We start from the raw sequence: 13,121 nt of genomic DNA, 5'->3' as shown, positions 1-13,121 counted from the left end.
GCATTTTTAGTTGATGGGGAAGACTGAATACGGTGGGTGGGGCGTGTAATAGAGTTGAGCTTGGACTGTCATGCTGAGAAAGCTGCAGGAGCGCAGAGGAAGTTCAATGTTTAATGATAAAAGACGGGAACCTGTGTGATTAGGATAGGGGAGATCACGTTTAAAGAGGTCGAATTTTTATAGAAGGATGTGAAATTGTCCACAAAGGGAATGCCTCTGTTACAGCAGTAGTCCTTCAGCCAGATGTGAAGTTGGCGGAAACGGGAGAATTTTACATCACCAAAGCAGGGGGAGGGAAACGGGCCAGAAATTACGCACCGTTTCCCTGCATTGCACCTGGGTGGCAAGAGGTACTGCACCTGTTAATCTGCATGTGGCGGACCATGGATGATCCAACAACGAGGACCGAGAGACAAGCAGCAGGCTCGTGAGATGACCCGGGTACACCACCAGAGGAGCGAGGCAGAGGACTCACGGTGTGACGAGCCGCTGGGGCTGGTCGATGTCTGGGCGCATGGGAAGAGTGCGCTAAGCCCCCATTGCGCTTATCTGTCCAACGAGCCCAGAACAGCCTTGAGGTGAGGGAGACCTCCGTGGAGCGCCTGAAAAACATAGAGGGCTCTGAACCCTCGCAGACACGCTTCTGTGTAGGACTGAGAGGCTCCGGGGAGCGCTGTAGATCCAGAAAGCACCCTTTACCAGCAGCCGAGGGTTCCTGCTGCTTCTGAATTGTTGTAACCTCTGGAGCTCCTCCGCAAGACGGACTCCTTCAGCAGCTTGCTGTGGGTGGAGGAGGGCTTGCTGCTGAGGGACATGCTCGCCCAGAGGAGGAAAGTCCTTTTTGCTCAGGACATCAAACCTGTTGGTCAGCGGGATGGCCAGAGGTGAAGAGGGAGGAGAAGGAGGCATGGCACGGTGTTTATCCCTGCAGGCAATGGACCAGAGCTCCGGCTGACATGGAGTGGAGCTCACCGGAGCCTCCACTTCTCCACTGGCATACACCTGCTGGAGCTGCTGGAGCTGCTGGAGCTGCTGGAGCTGCTGGAGTGGGGCTGCGGGAGAGGCAGGCCGTGTTAGGGAATCCATGACTGGAGGCTCTCATGACAGCCAGGTGCTTGGTCTGGGTCGTGGCTACGGTTGAAAACTCCACAATGAGATTATTCTTCTCCATGACCTCTGCTCTCAGCGACGCAATGTTTTTCCTCAGCGTCGAGATGGTAAGTGAGCAAGACACACACTCAGGCTTGTTATCGGCCATAGTAGCGATAAAAAGTTGGAGTATTAAAATGACTCACAAGTCCAAATCCTTGGCAGTCCACAAGGCAATAAAATCCCTAGTGAGTATAAAGACAATGCATCTCAGTCTCATAAACTCTTGGCACCTCTGTTATCTTTTCTGTAACTCAGCTCTATTATCTGATCAACAGTTTCATCTTCTGCCTCTTTGTCTTCACCTGATTTTAAAACCACTAGTGACTTCACTTCCTCTTCTCTCCTTCCTCTCTCTTTCTCTTTTTACTTTTCTTTTACTTCATGTTTCATGATTCCTCAAATCTGAATTCAACCTCAGGCTTTTCTCTAATAATTCTCCTCTTCTCCTCTCTTGGCTCATCACACATTTCCTCCCTGTTTCTTTCCCTGATGTCAGTCATTTCACTCTTTCTCCTGGAGAATCTTCCTCTGTAAGGGCTACATCTGTCCTTTCCTCATATTTACGTCATAACTGTCCTTAACTCAGCACCTGTGTTTATTTATATCCTTTCCTTTACCTTACTCTGAAACTTTAAACTACCAAAAAGTAAATCACATGTACAGTAGTTAGTGAGGCATGTAGATTTACTTCAGACATGTGGGGGGGTCTGGGGGTCATCCCCAAGAAACTGTTGAGCTTCAAAAGCTTGATTTCCTATATTTCACTGGGTTTTGCACTTTTTTTTTAATAAAAATGAAGAGGCTAAATTAGCTATGAATTGCAGAAAAATTCTTAAGTTAACTGTTTCCACATGATGGAGTCAATAAGGTCAGACTAAATCATCCTAACACAAAATCAAACCATCTTCTAGAGTCTAAAAGCCACATCATATTTATCTGTAGAAGATCCCAGATAAATGAGAGACCAAATCCTGTCAGACTTTCATTATAGCCAATATTTGAAAGAGTAAAAAAGTTAGTGTTTTCCATGTGATTTGAACCTCTCCAGTCTACAGTCAGCTCACACTTCAGCAGAAACACAGTAAAGAGTGACCCAGGCTAAATCATGAGTAGAAGTTTAATCTCCCCTCTTTCAGATCATCCTTTATTCTAGATGGTTCATGTCTGACTGCAGTGTTTTAAACACAGCTTTAACCAAATGTTTAAGTATATGCTAAGAGTTTGGTTCAAAAATAATAAAGTTCAATGATAATAAAGTTTTCTTTTTTGTTTGTTTGATTTTTATTTATTTATTTATTTATTTATTTTGGGAGAGAGACATTTTTCTCCAAATAAATGAGTGAGACTGTACATCTCTGCTGTGTTCAGTGTGTGTGACAGACTGACCCAGGGTCACCAGCTAACAGGATCAGATCACTGTTTATCAAACATGTTCAGAACTCAAAGGAAAACTTTAAGGAAGGAGTTCTGTCTGAAACGTGGAGGATGCATATTTATTTTCTCAGTTATAGCTCTATAATCTAACTGGTTCATGTGACGGACGTGTCTGTGTTCAGCTTTAATCAGAGAGGTGAGTCTGACTGAAACGGCACAGACACAAGCAGACACACATGACCGAGCTGTGGGCTCAGCCTGAATGAACATGCTGAATGTTGTCTGTCTGCTAAATCAGACTACAGAAACTTTACCTGGATTCTGACCATCTGCTGTTCTCTTTGCTGAACGTTTCTTCATTCAACTTTGGTTTCACTACCGCAGCCTCGGCTTTTACCGAAGGTTGCATATTGACGAGAAGAGCACTCACTTCATCCCCACTTTGTGCACAATTAATAACTTAAAGACTCTGTAAAGTGAAATCCAAAGTTTTTGTCTTAACACTCTAGGTATGCTGGAATATGGTTGCTGTAAACATGTGAAAACACTGAGATCTACATGTGACTGAATTCTGGATTTAGACCATTTCACCTCTTTCCTGGGTTGGTTTCATGTGGGCGGGGCCAATATGTGGGCTCTCGATGTCATGAGCCCACAGTAGGGAGTGACCCTGCCCCTCTAACACCACTGTATTGTGGAAGGAAGCAGTCACCCCCGCATCATAGCAGAGATTTGAACAGACTTTGTCTCTTCTTCTAAGGTCAACAAAAGGTCAAGAGACAGGCTAATGGCAGAAGTGCTTTTCTCCATTCAGACTGTAACATTCTTAAACCTGAGAGGATCATGTTCCTCCTGAGTGGGCGTGGCTTCAGCTCATTCAACAGACACGCCCACACCATCCTGGAGCAGATTTTACTGCCTCATTTTTCATGATTTGAAGCTTAATTTTATAAACTTGGAGATGCTTTATTTGACTGAAATTTGACCTGGGGGTTGATAACACAGTGATCTATCATACAACAAACAGATTTATTTTTACTTTACAGGGTCTTTAACGGAGAGTGAGTCGCTCTGAGACCAAAAGGTTCTGGGCTTTAATGAAAACATCCGGGGCTTTAGCCCCTGTAGCCACCCCCTAACTCCGCCGATGATTTTAATCATCAATCATCAAATGAATACATCATTATTCTATGGATAAAGTCTGTTGTTGAACAATTCATGATTGATGTGAAAAAGACAACATGACAGAGAAAAAGATCATCAGCTCTCTGAGTGCTTAGAGGGAAACAGACTGTGTTGATTTTCTTCTGATTCTGAGCTTTGAAATGTGTCACTAAAAACTGTTCAACCAATCAACAGACAAAACCACAGAAGAAGAAAATGGAGCCTATCATTGAAATCCTCAGTGAGGATCAGTTTAATATCAGTCTGATGTTTACGCTTTAGTTTCACCTCATATTCATCTGAGCAGAGAAATTAAACATGCTGTCTTACCTCAGAGTCTCCAGTCCACAGTTTGGACTCTTCAGTCCAGCAGAAAGAAGCTCCACTCCTGAATCCTGCAGCTTGTTGTACCTCAGGTCCAGCTCTCTCAGATGTGAGTGGTTGGTCTTTAAAGCTGAGGCCAGAGAAGAACAGCTGATCTCTGACAAACCACAGCTGACCAACCTGAATAAAAAGATTAAATGAACAAGTGTTTTAATACCATTAGTGTTTAAATGATTAAATGTAAAATAATCTGATCAGAGCTGATGAAGGTTTAGAGTTTAGACGCTGAAAACTCCAAACACCTGAACACAACATGATGCAGGAGAAAAACAAAAACACACCAGTAGAAAAAAAGCTCCAGTAAATCACACCAACATGATACTTCATTATGAATTCTTCAAACAGGCAAACTCATGATGTTTAGACAGAAATGAAAACTCTCAGACTGATTTTAGATTTAACTGTAGATCTCAAAGTTTCCTCTGAGGCCAGAAATGTCAGGATGAACTGAGGAGAAACATGAACAAAGAACACATCTGTAATATTTATTATAGGAGGAGAGAAGAGATTTAAACAAAGAGTCTAACATCAGGGCTCCACAGTGCCAGCGTTTCACCCGCATTTGCGCCTAAAAATAGGTGTGTGCGAACTGTAAAAAATATTTAGGGGCACATGTGCGCATAAAAAATCAGCCGAAGGAGAGATCCACCCAGGGGGCCTCACTTTGAGCGTTTTTTTCTTCTTCTCTGTCTTTCTGTACATCAGACTGGTTTGTGTGTGACTAAAATGAGTTAGTTTGCGAATTTATGATAAAACTCTGTCGCTGCCTCCATTGGCTGAGTGTCTGCTGACGTGCAGACAGCTGCACAGACTTTAACTAAAGACCTTTATGAAGGTAAACACTGTCATCAGTAAAGATTCATGGTAGGTCACATCAATAAACCTGTTACCCACATAAAGAAGACAGGCTTTAACTTCCACATTTAAACCTTTATAACACACACGGATCGCACGTGGAGATGACGTCATATCTAGTGAAAGTTGTCCAAACGTGGCTGTTTAATTTGATCTTAATGCACTAATGATCATAAATATTGTCAAAAGAGCAGAAATAGAAAACCAAAGCTCCAAAATGAGGCAGGGTGAAACATGTGTCTGGAGAGCTGCAGGTGTGAGGCAGGGCTGCTTTTAGTCATTTGGAGGCCCAGGGCAAAGACCAACATGAGGCCCCTCCCCCTTTAACTAAAGAATTAATAATGAGTGGAAAAAATGAGAAAGCATCTCTTTAATGTTCATAAAGCCACAGAACTCCAGTAAATGCCCCAATGTGAGATATAAATACCCAAATAGCCAACCATCATTCATCATTTTCTTTGAAAAGCATCTCAGAGCTCAAACTCAGCTCATTCTAATATCTTTAAAAATCTTTAGGCCAGGTGAACTTTCATAACGCTGGTGTTGGGCCAAAGACTGCTATCTCCAAAATGATCACTTTTCAGGGAATGAAAAGTTTAGAATTTATAAAAATCATATAAATATGATTTATAAAAACAAATTACAATCATGAAAAATTGAGATACAAGGTTTCATCCTGATGTCAGTGATAAATGAAATAAATAAATGCTCATTATCAGTGACAGATTGGTTCTTCTGACTCTATACAGACATTGTATCCCACCCACACCTCATCCCAGAGTCTGCTTAGAGTCGGCCTCATGACCATTTGAAGCACTGGGACAGAAGTGTACCTAAGTTCATTATTATTATTCAGAGGACCTGGAGAATGTTTAAGGATAGATGGAGCTCTTGTACCCATGATTACTGTCAGATAGCCTAAAAATTACTAACATTAAAGACTAAATTCAATTGCAATACTTTTTCAAACTTGATTATTTCACATTTCTGTACATTTTGTGTACAAATTCATTCAACAATTTTGTTTTTAAATGGGTATTTGCATCATGTTTATTATGGAAACATTATTTGATCAATTTTCATTGTGCCCCTAAATTTCTTGATGTGCTCCTAACTTTTTTAACTTAGGAGCACATGTGCTCCTTGGGGAAAAAGTTAGCGTCAAGCCCTGTCTAACATTCAAACTTTCTATCATTTTAATCATCAAACAGCTTCACAAAGTCTCAGAAACATTCATCTCTACATGAATACATCATTATTCTATGGATAAAGTCTGTTGTTGAACAATTCATGATTGATGTGAAAAAGACAACATGACAGAGAAAAAGATCATCAGCTCTCTGAGTGCTTAGAGGGAAACAGACTGTGTTGATTTTCTTCTGATTCTGAGCTTTGAAATGTGTCACTAAAAACTGTTCAACCAATCAACAGACAAAACCACAGAAGAAGAAAATGGAGCCTATCATTGAAATCCTCAGTGAGGATCAGTTTAATATCAGTCTGATGTTTACGCTTTAGTTTCACCTCATATTCATCTGAGCAGAGAAATTAAACATGCTGTCTTACCTCAGAGTCTCCAGTCCACAGTTTGGACTCTTCAGTCCAGCAGAAAGAAGCTCCACTCCTGAATCCTGCAGCTTGTTGTAACTCAGGATCAGCTCTCTCAGATGTGAGTGGTTGGTCTTTAAAGCTGAAGCCACGATTTCACAGTGAGTCTCTGATAGTCCACAGCCCTGTAGCCTGTAATGACATTAATATTACATAATATGCTTTTATTTAAAGTGCTCATATTTTCACAGTATATTTGATAAAAAAAACTATTTACAGAATGTGTTTTTCCTTTTGACATCAGTGGTTCAGTTCATAAAAAGCTCCTCCCTGACCAAGGAGGATCAGCACAGCAGTGTTGTTTGTGAGTGTGTGTGCTCCATCTGTGTGTAGCTCTCATGATCCAGAGGTGTGTGCTATGTTAAAATATTATTTGGTTAATATTCCCTTAACCCTCCTAGGTCCCTAAGGGTATTTTTTACCCTTTTGGACTTTAGTTTGTGGATAACTTTGGCTGTGTTGATGCAAATGGCATAAATTTTGCTGAGGTGTGTATTTTGGGATGAATTTTGGTATTTCAGGAAAAAAAAAATCAAGTTTTTAATTGACTGTGTAAAAAAAAAGTCACACCTGAGTCCCTAAGGGTATTTTTACCCCATCTACTCCCATTATTAACGCATTTTTTGGATACACTGCCATTGCAGTTTAATTCATTTTTATTTTTAGTTTTTTCATTCCTTGGTTTGAAATCCTTTCAAATTTTTATATTTCATTGTTTTTACTAGGTGGTGATATTTTCTCATATGCTGTATAGCCACCATTGAGAGGCCATGTCAGCATTTTTACATTATCATATTATTTAACCACTGCAGGCTAATAAAATAAATATTTAGAACAAAACTTACTTGGGTGTGTTCTTGGTATGCCATAGTGTGGTGTGAAAGTGTGTGTTGAGAACTTGGTGTGTGTATGTGTGTGAAGCCAAAACACAGCCACTAAAATCATGGTCAGTACAATGTGATATGATGAACCCTATTTTACCATGTTTGTAAGATTTGTCAGATGGTTGAGGTTTGTGGGTGTGTGCATGTGTGTCAGTGTGAAAGGGGGTTGAGTGGGGGTGTGTTTGTGCGTGAGTGTGTGGGTGTAGATAGCTACAAATGCTTATTTTTTCAAACATTTTCAAAGTCCCTGATGATGTTTACAAATTTCAAAGCCTAACAGAATCATGTACACACACACACACACCTAAACACACCCACACAACTGCACACATACACAAACCACAACCATCTGAAAAATCATGTGAACATGGTAAAATAGGGTTCATCATTTTACATGGTACTGACCATGCTTTTAGTGGCTGTGTTTGGGCTTCACACACATACACACACACACATCAATTCCTCAACACACACTTTCACACCACACTATGGCATACCAAGAACACACCCAAGTAAGTTTTGTTCTAAATATTTATTTTATTAGCCTGCAGTGCTTGATATAATATGATAATGTAAAAATGCTGACATGGCCTCTCAATGGTGGCTATACAGCATATGAGAAAATATCACCACCTAGTAAAAACAATGAAATATAAAAATCTGAAGGGATTTCAAACCAAGGATGAAAAAAAAAAAAAAAAAAATTAAACTGCAATGGCAGTGTATTGACTATTTTTACACAGTGAATTAAAAACTTAAAAAACATTTTTTTTCCCTGAAATACCAAAATTCATCCCAAAATACACACCCTCAGCAAAATGTATGCCATATGCATCAACACAGCCAAAGTTATCCACAAACTAAAGTCCAAAAGGGTAAAAAATACCCTTAGGGACCTAGGAGGGTTAAAAAATAACGGAGTATTTATGACAAAAAGTGACATTTAAGGGGTTAAAATTTTGCAACATAATGAATATTCATTATAAATGGTGATAACTGAAGTGACTTAAAATATTTATGCAAACAAATTGGAATGATACATTACTACATCTATCTTTTATGGCAGAGGGTATTTTTTACCCTTAGGGACCTGGGTGTCGCACTTTTTATACGATCAGGCACTACGAAAATATTAAAAATAGTTAAAAATCAATCTTGATGCCAATCTTTGACACCTCTGGGCTCAGATAATTCCAAACAAAAAAATTCAGTTTTGCATTTATGTGATGGAAAATATTTCACTTTTTGTGTTTTTTCTTTTTACAAAAAATCAAGTTCTTGTCACAAAAACTGGCATTTAAAGGGTTAAAGTTTTGAAACTCCAATAATTTTCATTATACTTGGTGAGGACTGAAGTTACTTAAGGTATTTATGCAAAAAAAATTGGAATGATACATTAATACATAATGTTTTTATGGCACTCTTTATTGGAGGGTATTTTTTTACCCTTAGGGACCTGGGTGTTGCACTTTTTTTAGGGACGTAGGAGGGTTAATATCATATGTTTATGGGGGACAAACAAAGGTTAAAATATCAGCGTATGTGTTGTACAGAAAACCTTAAAACATTTGACACGTCTGAATATAATAAATTTGCTGTTTATTGATAATTAACGGATATAAAAGAGGATGGGAACACTAAATACTTTAAATACGGTTCATGGAGGCAGTGAGAAACAGAGACAGATGGATAAGATGGATGGATGTTTCTATGATTTGATTTACTCCAGTGATATTAAACTACAAAGAGAGAGTCAAAAACAGAAGTTTAAATCTGATTTAAACTTAACACAGCCAATCTCACTCAACTGTTATCTTAACAGATAATTTAATGCATTTTAAAGCTTTATTTACACATATAGACACCTACACCATAAGTGCTGACAGAAGTTTAAGGAGAATGGGGGGTTATTACAATACAAAACAATACAAGAACTTTATTTATCCCAGAAGGGAAATTCACTTGTCTGGGAGTCTCATCTGTTTACTTTAGAATTATACAGTCTAATAGCTGATGGTATGAAAGATTTTCTAGATCTTTCTGTCCTGCAGCGCAGGGATAGGAGCCGTCCACCACCGTTGTTTCTTTGCTCATGGAGGGAGATGTAAAGTGGATGATCCATGTTTGTCAGAATGGCCTCCACCTTGCTCAGTGAGCGTCTCTCCACCTCATCCTCCAATGAGTTCAATTTGATTCTGACCACAGAGCCAGCTGTTTTAACCAGTTTGTTCAGACGCCTTGCATCCTTGTGTTTTACACTGCCTCCCCAGCAGACTGCATTTTATATTACATATAGATCATAGAACGCTCATTACAACCATGGGAGACTGGAGACTTGACTTGGACTTGTGACCAAACACTTTAGGCTCAGTTGGACTTGCAAAAAATGACTTTTGTCTCTGCGTAAGAGGAAGCACCAACCAGTGGAGCTGCCTCCTGCAGGAGTTCTCTGACCACACAGCCATCGTGGGGTGTGTGTCTGAGGGGAACGAGCTGGAGTACAGGCAGGTCATCAGGGACTTGTTTTCTTTGTTGTAATTTTAATTTTATTTGAAAAGGCAATATTACAAAATGTACATAATCCTGAACATTTCCACAGCTATACCTTTTCCAGTTTTTGTTCGTCTATGAACCAGAAGCTACAATATTAAACCACTTGGCCAGGGCAGATTCGCTCAGTCCATCAGTTCTCTGTAAATACTTACAAATTTGTCCATCACTCAATCTGTTTACTGACTTTTCTGTCAATCTGTCAAACACGAGAAAAATAAATGACAAATATATATATAGAAAATGAAAATAAATAAACATTGGATCTGCATTCCAGTGCACGCTTCTATTTCTGCTGTGAACACTTTAACAGGGTTCCCACTCTTTTCTTGAAATTATTTTCCAGGACTTTTCCAGGACATTTTCAGGACTTTTTCAGCTGCTACAGTACGAGTCAAGTTATCACAACATACACTAATAAATTCCACCCCCAAGCTTTGGAGAAGTGTTATTTTCTACAATTGTTCTTTTCCGTTCGTTTCGTCTCATTTGCAGTTTGTTCTTTTTTCTTTTTTTCATCCTCGAGGTACTGCATATTCCTCATTCTCGCTCCTTTGCAGTGTTGGATTAAGTCTTTTGGCAGGGCTTCATCAACTGCACGCTCAGCCATTGCATCTGCGCATGCGCCGGATGTGTGAGGACGCTGGCGTGTTTGTCGCCGCTTCACAATCCTAAGAAAACTGTCTGCTTTCGCTTAACATCGATTATTTCTTGTAGTTCTGCTGTTCCTCTGCTGTTGCTAAACCATCCAATCGAGCGCAGATTGATATCAGTTAGCTCTAACTTTTTTACAACGAACCTTGTGTTGTCGTCAGCCAAAGTACTCACCGCCCCACAGCTGTTAGCGTCCTCCGGCTAACCTCTAGCCCCCTGTCTTAGCAAGTGTCCCACCGGAGCTCCGAATGTGCTTTTCCCCTTCGAATCTTCAGCATTCTCTCCTGACCACCTGTGGGTCTTCCATTAGGTTTTCCCAGCTAGACGCCTGTGAACCGTAATTCCTCTCGGATTAGCTGTTAGCTCGTAGCCGCCGATCAGCTGTTAGCGTCCTCCGGCTAACCTCTAGCCTCCTGGCTTAGCAAGTGACCCACCGGAGCTCTGACTGTGCTTTTCCCCTTCGAATCTTGAGCATTCTCTCTTGACCACCTGTGAATCTTCCATCAGGATTTCCCGGCTAGACGCCGGTTTAGCTGTTAGCTTGTAGCCGCCAATCAGCTGTTAGCCTCTGTGGGCTAGCGGATAGCTAGCTAGCAGCAGCCTGCTCCCACTGCTTCCTCGCGCAGCTAACAAGGTGCTCCTCAAATACTCGCCCCAGCAGCTTCTCAACCTCATCTTTTTCTCCACTCCAGCCTGTCTTACAGACATTAAATCCCTCGGCCTTCTGCGTCGTCCTCGTTATATCCACAGAGCACAGAAACTAAAGTTTGTTTACTCCAGCCACGCCGTCCCCACAGTCCAGTCGGACCGGCGCCCTGCCCACTCTCGACAACGTCATCACAACAAACCACACGTACGGCTCAGTAACCTGAGACCTCTCAGATGCACTAACGTCCCTCCCACTCCCCTCTGCTTATCATCTTCAAACATTTCCACCACATTTACACATTTATGCTGCAAAATGCCCGGTCCATAAACAATAAAGCCCACCTCATCCATGACATCATCACAGACAGGAAAGTAGACTTCTTGTGTCTGACTGAAACCTGGCAAAGCCCAAATGACTACTTCACACTAAATCAAGCAACCCCACCTGGCTATGTGTATATCCAAAAACCTCCCACCACTGGTCGCGGTGGGGGGCTGGCCGTGATATATAGAGAAGATTTCCAGGTTAAGGAGCTACCAGCACCCAGCACCTCAGCCCTCGAGTGTCTCATCATCTCTCTCACTGGATCAGCTCCGCTTCAGATCGTCCTCACCTATCGGCCTCCCAAAGCAACTACCACCTTCCTGTCTGACCTGTCTGAGCTCCTCACCTCTGTCTGCTCCAGGTCTTCTTCCATACTTCTCCTTGGAGACTTCAATATCCATGTTGACTCCACCAGCTGCACACTCACCTCCGAATTTCTATCACTACTGGACTGCTTCAACATCACACAGCATGTCCAAGGACCCACCCACTCCAAAGGTCACACACTGGATCTTGTGTGCTCCACTGGTCTCACCCCATTCATTCCACAATGCCTGGACCTAGCCATCTCAGATCACCATGCTGTTTTCTTCTCTATCCCCACCCCCTCCCCAGACAGCTTACAAAACGCAACATCACTTTCCGTAACCTCAAGTCAATAAGCATCCCAGCTCTCAAGAACATGTTAGCTACCAACCTGACCACTACACACCCTATAACCACAGTTGATGCCCTGGCGAATCACTACAATACAGCACTATCCCTCAGCCTGGATTCTCTCGCCCCTCTGAAGACTCGCTCAGTCTCCTTTACCCACCCAGCCCCCTAGTACACTGCTGAACTCCGCTTCATGAAGGCTTCTGGCCGACAGCTGGAGAGACGTTCTAAAAAATCTGGCCTCACCGTCCATCTGGAGGCCTATAAAGAGCATGTGTGCTCCTACAAAGAAGCTCTCTCCAGAGCAAAGTCCAGCTACTACTCATCCCTCATCAGTGACCAGCAAAACCATCCCCGGATGCTCTTCTCCACATTAAATCGCCTTCTCCGCCCCATTGACAACCTTCATTGCCCAGCCAACTTCGACCGCTGCACTAGGCACCTGCAGTTTTTCCAGGATAAAGTTGCCTCCATCCAGCAGCAACTTTCATCTGGACCTCCACCTCAGGATTTCACTTCACATCAGGACACCGCTCCTCTGCCTCACTGCCGTCTTTCCTGCTTCACACCCGTGGACACTCTCCAAGTGGCTGAATGGGTCAAGAAAGCCAAGGCATCCACCTGCTCCCTCGACCCCATGCCCACACCACTGGTGAAAGCATCTCTGTCTGTTCTGTTCCCCATCATGGTAGACATCATCAATACCTCATTATCATCTGGAATTGTCTCCTCATCCTTCAAAACTGCCTCAGTAACCCCCATCATCAAGAAGCCTGGGTCAGACCCGGAGGACCTCTCCAACTATCGACCGATCTCCAACCTTCCCTTCATCAGCAAAATTCTCGAAAAAGCAGTCGCTGCCCAAC

General features: G+C 41.9%; 1 pseudogene; it reads right to left on the bottom strand.

Moving 5' to 3' along the window:
* Positions 1-1,063: 1,063 nt before the first annotated feature.
* The window catches only part of LOC121513464, a 40,018-nt pseudogene continuing 27,960 nt past the window's right edge, over positions 1,064-13,121 (bottom strand).

Source organism: Cheilinus undulatus, linkage group 8 (genome assembly GCF_018320785.1).
Source record: "Cheilinus undulatus linkage group 8, ASM1832078v1, whole genome shotgun sequence".
In the NCBI taxonomy this organism is placed as follows: domain Eukaryota; kingdom Metazoa; phylum Chordata; class Actinopteri; order Labriformes; family Labridae; genus Cheilinus; species Cheilinus undulatus.
Note: the sequence above shows the minus strand (reverse complement) of the source record. Positions and strands in the feature narration are given on the sequence as shown.